We start from the raw sequence: 13,175 nt of genomic DNA, 5'->3' as shown, positions 1-13,175 counted from the left end.
ACTCCCACCACTCGTATAGTAGTGATCCCTCCTGGCCACATCCCCGCCAGCATCTGTTGTTATTAGAATTCTTGATCATGGCCATTCTAACTGGAGTGAGGTAGAATGTCAGAGTTGTTTTGATTTGCATTTCTTTTATGGCCAGAGATTTCTAGCATTTCTTCATGTGTTTATAGGACATTCTTATTTCTTCTTCAGAGAAATCTCTCTTTAAGTCTTTAGCCCACCTTTTAATGGGATGGTTGTTTCTTTGAATATTTGTTTTGGAGAGATTCACTTTTTTAGCTGTAAGTATATTTTAGATATGAGGCCCTTGTCTGTTGTATGGCTAGTGAAAATCATCTTTCACTCTGTGAGCTTTCTATTTACGTTGCTCGCTATATCATTTGCCATACAGAAGCTCTGCAGTTTTATGCAGTCCCATTTGTCCAAACTTCTTTTGATTTGTTGTGTTTCTGGGTCTTTGTTAAGAAAGTTTCCACCTGTGCAAAGGTGACCTAGTGTATATCCCATTCCTTCTTGTATTGTTTTAATCCTGAATAAATTCTGCCCTCAGTTTCCTGTGAAAAAAATCACTATAAAACTTTTTAGGGGTATCTAAACAAAAAACTCACTTTTTTTCTTATCTATCAGTGGTTTCAGTAACATTTAAGGAGAGTCTTTCCAGAACATGTAAGACAGTATTATAGGGCTTATACCTTTCTAAAGGTATTTGACCACCTTAAGACATGCATGCATGTGTAAGAAAGAGATGTATCTATATATAGTGAGATATATGTATATATATATATATAGCATATAGCATATAGCATATAACACATTCATATACCTTGAGAAAATCTGATGTAATGGAAAAGCCCTAGCACTAAGATGAGATAGGTTAGGAAATTTGATCCTGCTGTGCTCCAAAGGTAATCCTTCACCCTGGTGGCAGTGGGGTGTTGAGGGATTTATATTCTTTACTTGTAAAGATAAGGATTAGGAAATCTCTGAAGACATGATTGTTTCATAATCATTTTCTACCAGGAAACTCAGGATAAGAGAAGTGAAAATGTATGGGATATGGGATATGGCAAGAGTAAGGCAGGTAAAATTGTAGATTATTGAAACAAATCCTTCTGTCCCATTTCAGAGTTTTATTGAAAATGCAAGTCATTGTGTGATAACCCTATAGCAGTACACTTGAATCTAATTCCAATTTCTTGCCAATTTACATTCTTGAAATGAGTTGACAGGATATGGTCATCAATTTATTTCTGTAACTTCATCTCCTTCAAGTACTGATGAAAACTATATCAATCCTAGCTGAACTCCCAGAGCAAAAAAATATTTTGTTTTCATTGTAAAGGTGATATACAGAGAGGTTAGATTTACTTAAGTCAGATATTGAGTACATTTCTTTTTGAACAATGTGACCTCTTTCCTCATTCGCTCCCAGTTTTTTCCTCCTGATCCCCCTTCAAAGTATAATAGTTCACTTCTAATACAGTGTCTAGTGTGTATCACTGCTGAATTAGTTCACACTTTGTCCCAATATTTCTGTGCTTCTCATTCCCTTCCCAAAATAAGATAAACATGTACAAAAGACACAGAAATCAAAAGAGTGACAAAAGTGGGGAAAAACAAAGAAAATAGAACAACCACAGAAAGTAAAATAAAAAAATCTCTAAGGCTGGGAGTTTGGCTTAGTGGGAAAAGTGCTTGCCAAGAATGTACAAGACCCAGGTTCAATTTCTCTGTTCCACTTGCATAGAAAAAGCTGAAAGTGGTTCTGTGGCTCAAGTAGTAGAGCCCTAGCCTTGAGAAAGCCCAAGGACAGTGCTCAGGCCCTGAGTTCAAGGCCCCAGGACCACCAAAAAATCTCTAGTTTTCATTTGTTGGAGCTCATTTTGATAAGCTTCAGTAAATAAATGTTGTTCTAAAGCAAGATACATTGCATAGCTCTCTCGGAGGATCTAAGCTGACTGTAAAACCCATTACAAAAACTATGTAATACTGAGCTCAATTCCAGGAGATTTACAGCAAGTCATGTCACCTAAATTGGAGGTCTGTGTGCTCATTAATACCATTATTTATGTCAACTGATGACTGAATGCTTTGGTATTTATGGAGTACCTTGAGATGCTGCTAATTATATCATCTTATATTTGTATTGTCTGTTACTTTATTTTGTTGGGCTTCCCTGCTCACATTCTCATGGAATCTCTACAATAGTTTTCACTGTAGGTAAGGAAGTAGTCATTTCCTTCAGTTCAGTAATGAGAAAATAATTTCACAGAAGGTAAATAGCTTTCTGAAAATTATTAGATAGTAGAAGACCTACCAGTCCAGCACAGATTTTTCTATGTCAATTCTATTCCTTTTCCCTTTCTCTCAAAATTTCTCACATTGACATTTTTACCTACTAAAGATCTCTTATCTGCTAAAAAAATCAATGACCTTTCCATTCATTCCATTTGTTCACTCTTTCATTCAAAAGTATTCCTTCTATGTTTTCCCCCTTGATCTATGTCCCTTATTCAACAGTTAAGCATGTCTATTATCTTGTTTCTTTGCTCCTCAGACCCCACCAAATGTGTTTTCCTGAACTCTCACCTTGACATTCTTCTGTTACCTGTCTGATCTTGACCTTTGCCAATTTCATTTTAGTTGAAAGCTTCAATTGTGATTTTTTCTATGAACAACTGCCAAATCTCTCTTTCTAGCAGAGGACAATATAGATATAGTGTTAAAAAAGTTTGACTTATCTAGAAGTCACTTAGAGATTTGTGCTTCTTTTAAAGAGTCAACAGGATGTGAACAAGAAATTGGCTAGCTTTTGAGTAATAAGGGATTAAAGGATAAGAGTTAAGTACAGAAAATTTACTGAAAGTCTTCAAAGACAGGAAACAACATGAATAAAATTATGTAGGAAACAGAAAGCATTTACATTTGCATTATTGAATGAATGAATGAGTAGGGTAGTAGGAGTACTGGTAGGATAACCAAATTAAAGCAGCTAGTAAAGAGTTGTATATAAAAATGTGGCATTAGGGAGGATCTTTACTACTGTGATTATAAAATATGACACTTAAATTTTCCTTACATGTGTGCCTTTTCAAGCCTTTTCAATTAACACTAGACAGTTTCTTCAAAGAATGATCTGTGCACATGTTACACTCATTCTACCCCATTCACAGCATTTATTGTGGTAACTTGGAGTCAATAAACAAATTAATCCCTTTAAAAATTAATCACTGGTAACACTGCCTTTCAAAATGTGCTAGTATTCTTGTTTTTATAACCTTATAAAATGCAGTCCTTTCAGGGGCAGTACTGGGGACACACTTGATATATATATAGATCAAGTCACTTGAACCATATGTGTAGTACTTTTTACTTCAGAAAAATGTTGGATAGAACCTTGCATCTTTTGCCCAGGGTGGCCTGGACTACAAAATCTCACTTGAGTATCCTGTAGAGCTGGGATAATAGACGAAATACCTAATCCAGGTATTCCATTGAGGTATGGGTCTAATATTCACTATTTTGATCAGTCTGGCCTTGAACAGCGATTCTTCAGATTTCTGCCTCTGAGGAACTGAGATTATAAATATGAGACATTGGGCCTGGTATACGATATATTATTGTTTATTTTGGAAATATAAAAACTTGCCAAAAAACTGGTACCTAATTTCAAGTCTTCTAGTAATATTAACCTAACTAATGCCATCATGTCTTACCACTATCTTGGTTTTAATTCAAAACCTCTTAACTAGGGGCTCATTCTCCAAAATCTTTCAGAAAATCTCTATAAGAGCTCTTCACATCACTACTCACCATTCAGTTTCTTTGGCTTTTTCTTCTGCTTGAGTGCACCTTGTAGGAAAGCTCTGCATATTTAGTTTCTATATCACTATTCATGTAGTAGAAAGTGAATGAAAGAATGTTAGGTCCAAAGCCTTTCTTAAATAGCTACTACTTGTTCTTACATTGCCTGCTATGTATGGAATTCATGGACTATCCCATGGATTCTGTCCTCAGACATTTTCATCCACTATGTATACATATAAACACATATACATATATACATACGAAAACACATATATATACATATATATGTGTATATATATATACATATACAGCCTGATAAAGTCAACCAAATAATATTTAGTAGGTGTGTTCACTGTCTCTTAAGTCTTTTATCACGGTTAGGTGTTCGACTTCCTCGAAATTCAACAACTGGATGATCATCAGTGGCTTTTCATTCAAACACCATTCCATCTTGTAATCATTGGTGAAGTTGCTCTCCTATGTCTCTCTGGGTGTGCTATCAAGGGCAACACTGAAAAATTCTCTGGGACTTCTGAAAGAAGTCGAGCGTGCTCAGAATGATGGATTCCATGAAAAATCCCTTCACAGTGCAAAAATGGAATAAAGTTCTTTGGCAAACCAGTGGTGTAGTTCAAGGTTATTTGCTGGCTAAGAAAACAATGCCCTCAGTGAGAACAGTCTGGCTAGGAAAAAGAAGTGCATCTGGCTGTCCCCCTGAACCAATATTCGAAAGAAAATGTTTGAGCTTGCATATTATTTATTCATATCCATTCCATCCTCCTTGTCCTGACTTGTTGGCTTTGATCTTATCTCAGAAACACTCTTGCATTGTACAAACTTCTAAACACTACTGACAACCACTCAACTTCTGGATGAGATTTTCTGTGAATCTAAGCACAACCCCAAATCTTCTCTTGTCATATGCACTTAAGCAAGTCACAAAGATGAAGGTGCTTGTTTACAGGTTTATACAGTATTTTCTAAATTACTCTTATCAAAATGAATAAGATCATAGCTGCATTTCCCCTCATACACAGGCATACAGACAGACACAGATACACAGATACACACACACACACACACACACACACACACACACACACATTCTATTCACAAGTTTATTATTGCCTTTATTACTATACTCCTATAGGTATTACTGCCTAGTTAATGTAATTTTCATTTTTTCAGTACTTGGGCTTGAATTCAGGATTTAATGTTTGCAAGACAGGAGTCCTATACTTCAGTCATGTTGTCAGTCAGGTTTTGCACTAGTTATTTTCAAAATAGGGTCTTGCTTTATGCCCTAGCTGCCATAGGTTGTAATTTTCCTACATACCCTTCCCTTTCTTGCTAGGATGAAAGGTACATTCCACGATACTCAGACATTGGTTGAGGTGTAGTCTTGCAAACTTTCCTGCCTCGGCTAGTCATGAACCATACAATGTCCCAATCTCTGCCTCCCAAGTAGCTAGAATTCCAGGCTTGAGCCACTGTATCAAGTAGATAATATTTTTTAAAGTACAAAAACTTATTTAGATGGAATTTATCTCAAGCAGTGAAATGGTAGGACATGTAGGGATTTAGAGGGCTGCTATGGTTTGGATGTACCCCCTAAATCTCATGCTGGAAACTTGTTTTCCAAAGTTGGTATATTGTTAATGGTGCTGAGAGTCATGGTGAATGAAATGAGCTACCTGAGAGATAGCTTTGTTATACAAGTCAACTCTCTTGTTGATTTCTTGCTCTGCTCCTCCACGTAATTCCCCATCTTGTTGGGACCACAGATGGCTCTCATTAGAATCCAAGTAGATGATAGTGTAAGGCTCATGGACTTCCATGCTTCCAGAATTGTAGCACAGCATATGATCTTATTTTCTTTATAAATTTCACACACTCAGGGTTTTGACTATAGTGATCGAAAACAGAGTACTACAAGGGAAATAAAAATGACATCTTAAAAGTAACAGGAGGGAAAAAATACATCCAAGTCACTTCACTAATTACACCTAACAAACATAATATTTATATCATAAACTGAGCATCTTTTTTCCTTTCTTATTTTTCACTTCAAGTGTTCTGAATCCCTGGCTAAGTACATCCGCTTCAGTGAGCTCCCCAAACATAGATATGTTGCATTGTACTTGTGATCCCTTTTTCCAATTACTGAATGAACAGTTGGTCAAACATTTGAGACCTAAATGTCTTAGTCAAAAAATACTCTAACATCATCACTGATCTTCCTCCTTAATGGTAAAACTGGACATTGGGCATACAATAAATTATGAGAGTAGTATAACAATGAACAGGCTTCTAACCTAAGTCCTGGAAAATCATGACCATCCTGAAATTACCTACCTGCTTTTATTTTGTGACATTCTTTCCTTTACACAGTTTCTGTGGCTTATGAGAGCTCAAAATTATCTATGATAACCAAGTAGTTATTGGATATATGTCTCTTGATCTTGTCAGTAAAGTCTTGGTCTGTGGTTAACTTTAGGTAAATGGATATTGAGATCAGTAAAAATATTTCCTCTGAACTCTTTCAGGGACTGTGAAAGAGTAAATGGTTACATATTCACGAATGTACTTAAGAAAATGAATTTGAGAGCAGGGACTAGGAGTAGTATTCTATTTGTACCTAGCTGACATGTTCATGGTACTTAGGCAAGTTACAAAGCTCTTCTTTAGCAGTACCTCCAATTCTATTCTCATTCTGTCTGGCTTTCTGCCTCTCTTTCTCCTGAACTTTGATTGGATTGATTTCTTGTAGGATCTGATCTGAAAGTTGGCAACAGTTAATATTTTAAGCAAATTAAAGACAGGAGAACCTTTTTTTACAGTGGCTTACTGGTGCAGATGATCCTTACTGAAAAGCAAGTAGAAGTGTCAGGAAAGGCTTTGTTAACCCTCTGATTCCTTTGCTGCTATCCTATTCCACCCGATCATCAGATCTCTCCACATGAGCTTACTTTAATGTAGATTTTTTTCTTCTTGTATGGTATTTGTATACCTTGGCATCACATCTGTTCTTCTATCTTGGCTACAGTTAGTATAATTGGTTGGAATGTAATGTTTGTGTCTCATTCAAATTCTTTCCTTACACATGAAATATGTTTTTAACAGTTCTCATACAGTCAGCATCTCTCCCATTTTGTAAATGAATAAATGAAGCCTAGTAGCTTATCGTAACTTGCTTAAAATTCATTGGGGATGGGGAAAGAACAATGAAAGAGATATGATCAAGATGCATGGTTCTCATAAATTAACATGTTGAAACCCTCCTGTACAACTACTTTAAAATAACTGCAAAAAAAATCAGTGGGGTTGAAAATGTGAAGTCTCTTAGTAACCATATATGTTCACATTACACTGGATCATGTTGATTATCTTTCATGTGAGAAACTCATCACTGAAGCCCCAGTTGCTATTGCTTTTACATTCCAAAGCAAGAGAGGTAAATTTTTGCAGAGTATTGTCTAGTGAGAGAGACTGCGGCAAACAAGCCATATACTTTACCTTTCTTAGGAAATATTCACCACTAGTAGATGGATACTTATTTTAAAAGGTCAATTTTAATTCATCACTTTTCTGACATGCCACAGACATCCGGAGAGTAAACACCAACCTTTCACATTCTTTTGCAATTTCATAACAGTAAGTAGAGAATTAAACATATATTTTAGGGAGTCAACGTCAATATTGAAAGAAATGCTAGCGGGCTGGGAGTTTAACCTAGTGGTAGAGTGCACAAAGACCCAGGTTCAATTCCTTGGTACCACATACATAGAAAAAAGCTGGAAATAATGCTGTAACTTAAGCGGTCAAGCACTAGCCTTGAGAAAAGTACAGGACAGTGCTCAGGCCCTGAGTTCAAGCCCCACGACTGGCAAAAAAAAAGAAATGCTAGCTTCAATCTTGCTACACCTACAAAAGTGTTTGTGCACATGCCTGCCAGATGTTCCATTGTCCTCTACTAATTCATAATCCTTTGTTACTGTCAACATAAAGTCAAGTAACTATGTTCCTTTCCTTCTTTATGTTTACTATTCTTTGAGAGAACAGTCCCAAAATATGGAAATAGTAAGGGGTTGTTGTAAGATCTAATTCTTCAATGAAAATAATAGGTGCCTGTGTACTTCAGGCAAGAAGCACACTCACAAATGATCATTTCATCCTGGAAGGGAAATGATCTAAGCCATAAGGTAAAGAAAATTGTCAGTTATTGAATAAATTAATGTGAATGATTTAGAAAATACTCATTGAACTCTTTGATAAAAATAAAATATTTCAGCTTTAGGAGAGGCAGGAATGATAGCCAATAAATATGTCACTTTTGAGTAGTTTCTATGAAATTTTTTTTATTTCTAATTCAGAGGTTTTGGTTACTTAAAAAAAACAAGTTAAACAAAGTAATTGTTGTTCTTTCTTCCACACAACTAAAAAAAAGCTCTTATTAAGTCCCGTAAGTTTGACTGAAAAGTTAAAAACTACAGCTATCTAATTCTCTGAATGACAGGTTGCTGTACAGAAATTGTGATCCAAGTGGAACTGTGGCTCAAGTTGTAGACCTCTCTAGTCTTGAGCTGAAGAACTCAGAGACAGTACCCAGGCCCATAGTTCAAACCCCATGACTGCCAAATAAATAAAGAAATTATGATATATCTCATAAGGCAGTGCTGTGTTATGTTCTCTGAAAGGTTTGTTTGTGGATACTGTCTGACTCATTTGGAAGATGATTTGTATTACTTTTTCTAGAACTATCCTCATCTCAGAATTTTTATGATATTCAGTAAGAAATTTTTGTTAAATACATCTCCATGATGTCACTTTTATAACTTTTTGAAGAATTTCCATACAAATAAATTCATGAAAAGTAAAAACAAAAGCAAAGCTAGGGAACACATTCTAATTTTTCATTTAAAATATGGTTAATACTTCAGTTCATTTGGCAAGTCTAAGAAAGGAAAAGCCATAATTGAAGTATCCCCTTAGCCTCTATGTCTCAAAATGTACAGAGAAAGGATTCCCATTTACAGAAAAAAAAAACAAGAAAAAGTCATTCTATGTACTCATTGAAAAACTTAGAACTCACCAAAGATTCTACAGCTAGTTAATACTCCTAGTCTGAGATCAATAAGAAACCACAGAAAACTCGTAAGTGCCCCTTTCCATTCATAAGATCTATGATGAGGGCTATTCATTTGGAGCAAATTAATAATCCTTGAAAACAAAAGCTGCTGAAAACATGTCTTTACTCAGGAATGCCATATGGTAACAGTGAAATACAGAAGGATGTAAAAGTTTGAAACTAATATTTTCTTCTGATGGATCTTAATCATGGAGCCATCCATCTGAATGTGTATGTATGTGGTGTATATTAAATAAATACATAGAAGCTTAATTTAATATCACATTTTTCTTTGTAAAACATTCAGCTGAGCATGAGATATTAACCATCTCATCTACTCGAAGGTGCTTATTTCAAGGTGTTTGATATAAGATACAGTTGACATCTTGCTCAAAACTGGGGAGATCAAGGAGCAAATGCAGTTAAGTTTTTATTGTGTAGAACACAATTTACAAAATGTATGGGAAGGGGTGAAATAAATAAGGATACAAATGTTGAATAGGGTGATGCTGATCAAGATGCATTGCAATTATAAATTGCTTTGTTAAAGGGCACCTTCCTTGTACATCTTCTTAAAGATAACAAAATAATACAAAAAATTACTGAGGCCAACATTCATTGTTATCAAGACCCATCTGCTTCTCTCTAGTTCAAATTCACCATCACCATCTCAGTCAGTGCTCTTGTTATTAACTAATGGGAAATGTGTGTGTGTGTGTGTGTGTGTGTGTGTGTGTGTGTGTGTGTTTGGGTGGGCTAAGTTGATACAGCTTCTTATTTAAATAGAGAATAGAATGAAATAGTGTGCTTTAAAGATTTTTCTAGAGAGTTTTTACCAACTTTGAATAGACAAGAGCAAAGAATATTTGCTGCTACAGAGAACTCGGAAAAATACACATTATTCATGTCCCTTGTAGAAAAGGAAGAACAAAACTGATATATTGACAAATATGTATTTCGTATGACCAATTTTATCATCTATCTATCTATCTGTCTATCTATCTATCTATCTGTCTCTATCTCACCTAATATCTATGTATTTTTTCTTCATAAATTTTGAAATGTCCCACTATGGTACCCAAGCTGGGCTAAATTTCACTATATAACTCAGGCCTCAGCCTCCTAAGTGCTAGGATTATAGGCACGTCTTACCACACATCTATTTACAATTATTTTTAAAACTCTAAATGTTAGCAAAACCCAAATGAAATATATGAAACTATGATGACTGAAATAACTCGATCATTTTTTTATGAAGTAGAATTGCATCATGATTATGTCTTGCTGTATATTCACTTTTTTTGTGGGTCATGGGGCTTGAACTCTGGGCCTGGGTGCTGTCCCTGAGCTCTTTAGCGCAAGGCTACCTCTGTAGCCCTGGGGTCACAGCCCCACTTCCTGCTTTCTAGAGGGTAATTGGAGATAGAGTCTCAGGTTCTTTAGTGCACCTGCTGGCGTTTAACAGGGATCCTCAAATGTTAAATCTACTTATCATTTACGGAGTTGTTGGAGTCTTTCACAGTCATTACCTATGTCTATATCATAAAGTATTTTCTTTACGTTTTCCTCTGGTCACTTCAAAGTTTCAGGTTATATATTAATGGCTTTGAATTGTTTTTTTTTGTTTTTTTTAATAGATCCTTTTACACAGTATGAAATAGTGTTCTAGTTTCCCCATCTTCTATGTGCTGCCTATCTCGTTTTCTCACCATTTGTTGAAGTGGCTGCTTTCACTAACATATTCTGTTTTTTTTTTCCCCAAAAAAATTTGGCACCGATTTTTTATAAAGCTAATTCAATAAAATGTTGGTAAAAATATACAAGCACCCTTAACTCACCAAGTTTTGTCTGGTGAAATGTATTTAAGAAATGATTGCTTAAACCAAGGTCAGGAGGGTTTTTACTGCATGATATAGCAGAGATATTTTATGGGCCAAGATTCTATATAAATGTCCAAGATAAAGAGAGGGTATGAGGTTTTGCCAGATTTTAACTCACTATAAAACTCTGGATTCTCGGGGCCGGGAGTTTGGCCTAGTGGTAGAGTACTTGCCTAGCATTCACGAAGACCCGGGTTCAATTCCTCGGTACCCCACATACATAGCAAAAAGCCGGAAGTGGTGCTGAGGCTCAAGTGGTAGAGCTCCAGCCTTGAGAAAGCCCAAGGACAGTGCTCAAGCCCTGAGCCCAAGTATTTGGTTATTTGAAATTTGATAGGGAAGGGGGGAAAACCAAGACGGGTAGGGGGTGGAGGGGGGAGGGTAATGGGTACCAAGACATGTGAAAGGGTATTAATGTATGTGAATTAATGTGCCTTCTATCTGGCAAATATCATGTAACCCTTTTATTAATTACAATAAAAAAAATTAAAAAAAAACCTCTAGATTCTCATCTCTTTTACTGGGTAAAAGGGGAATACTATCTTAAAGTTAACTGGGTAACAGTACAATTAATCTATTTGGTAGCTATATACTATAACTAATATTTAATTAACACTTTAATTATATTGATTTCCAGACCTAATTTTGGTCTCTTGTATGCACTATTTATTTTTTCAGTGTTAATGCCATATCAATGAATTAAAATTAAATTCATATCTATGACTTTTGAAAATTGAGATAGAGATCTATGAGAAAGGTTCAAATTTTGGGTTGATAGATGTAGCCCTATCAGATTCATTCGCGATAGACCAAGGATCCACCTATACACAGTATGATCTTTTCTCAAAGAAATTTAACAATTTGCAACTTTAGTCATTTTCTTGCTTATTTATAACCTCTACGATGTCATCATAAGGTCCATAGTCTCTTAAATTAGAGTTCCTTTTGTGTGTATATTAGGAGGGGGAGTGACTAGTCAGACAGATTTATCCTGATTTTAATCCGTGCTATGAAAATACTTTCTTTTGACCTTCTCAGTATTGTAGAGTTTGATTTGATGGCCATCCCACTTCTTTTCTACAGTTCACTGAGGCTGTAAACAAGAGATGTTCACTGGCATAGTATAAAAATTATACATTGTTGAAAAGGTCAAAATATAGCGCCCAATGTTCCAATCTATAATTCACAGAGAGTATGAGGCATTCAAATTCTAATAACTTATTCTCTTGATAGATGAATAAGAAAACATACAATGGCAGTACAGACAGTAGTGGGAAACAGTACAAAACATAGCTGGAGCCCAATTACTTTCTTGGTTTTTCGTGTTCCATTTATACTTCCACAGGCAGAAAAAAACAATCTGATGGTCCCAGGAAATAAGTTACATTTCTTAAGGCTGAACATTTTTGATAGAAAGAAGTTAAATTAAAAATATATTCAATTTTTATACAAAAACAATAAGAATATGAGACTATGTTATGGAAATCATAGGCTGGCTTAGAAGAATTGTATCATATATAAATACACACACACAAACACACACACACACAGACACACACACACACACACACACATATATACACCATATATGTATACATACACACAGACACCAAGGGCTTGTATTCTTTCATAATGAAAGCAATGTAGCTGGAGCACTATTTCTTACATGTTTCTTTTTAAAAATATTATTGTCAGGCCAGGAGTTTGGCCTAGTGGTAGAGTGCTTGCCTAGCATGCACGAAGACCCAGGTTCGATTCCTTAGTACCACATACTTAGAAAAATAAAAGACGGAAATGGTGCTGAGGCTCAAGTGGTAGAGCTCTAGCCTTGAGAAAAATACAAGGACAGTGCTCAGGCCCTGAGCTTAAGCCCAGGACAGGCAAAAAAAAAGTTACATTTTGGGGCCGGGAGTTTTGCCTAGTGGTAGAGTGCTTGCCTAACATGCACGAAGACCCAGGTTCGATTCCTCAGTACCACATATATAGAAAAAAACCTGGAAGTGGTGCTGAGGCTCAAGTGGTAGAGCTCTAGCCTTGAGAAAGTCCAAGGACAGTGCTCAGGCCCTGAGCTCAAGCCCAGAACTGGCAAAAAAATATTATTGTCAGGATGATGTATAGAGTCTGTTCAGTTCATTTTCCACTTATTGAGTTGTGGATTCTTTGGGAATTTAAATCTTTGAGTTTCTTGCATATACTGGTTATTAATCCCTTGTCAGATATCTAGCTGGCAAATTTTTTTTCCATTCTTTACAGTTTTATCCATGTGACTGTTTTATTTGTTGTACAGAAGATATTTAGTCTGATGTCATATCATCTGTTAATCCTTGCTTTTATTTGCTGAGCCATTAGAGTTC

General features: G+C 35.8%; 1 protein-coding gene across 1 annotated transcript in view; it reads right to left on the bottom strand.

The window, feature by feature from the left end:
• The window catches only part of Il1rapl2 (interleukin 1 receptor accessory protein like 2), a 479,341-nt gene that overhangs the window by 208,285 nt on the left and 257,881 nt on the right, over nt 1–13,175 (bottom strand). The gene's annotated exons all lie outside the window — the stretch shown is intronic.

The sequence above is a fragment of the Megascapheus bottae genome, chromosome X (genome assembly GCF_031878675.1).
Source record: "Megascapheus bottae isolate mThoBot1 chromosome X, mThoBot2.hap1, whole genome shotgun sequence".
Taxonomy (NCBI): domain Eukaryota; kingdom Metazoa; phylum Chordata; class Mammalia; order Rodentia; family Geomyidae; genus Megascapheus; species Megascapheus bottae.
The sequence above is the reverse complement of the archived record's forward strand: the minus strand, read 5'-3'. Positions and strand labels throughout refer to the sequence as shown.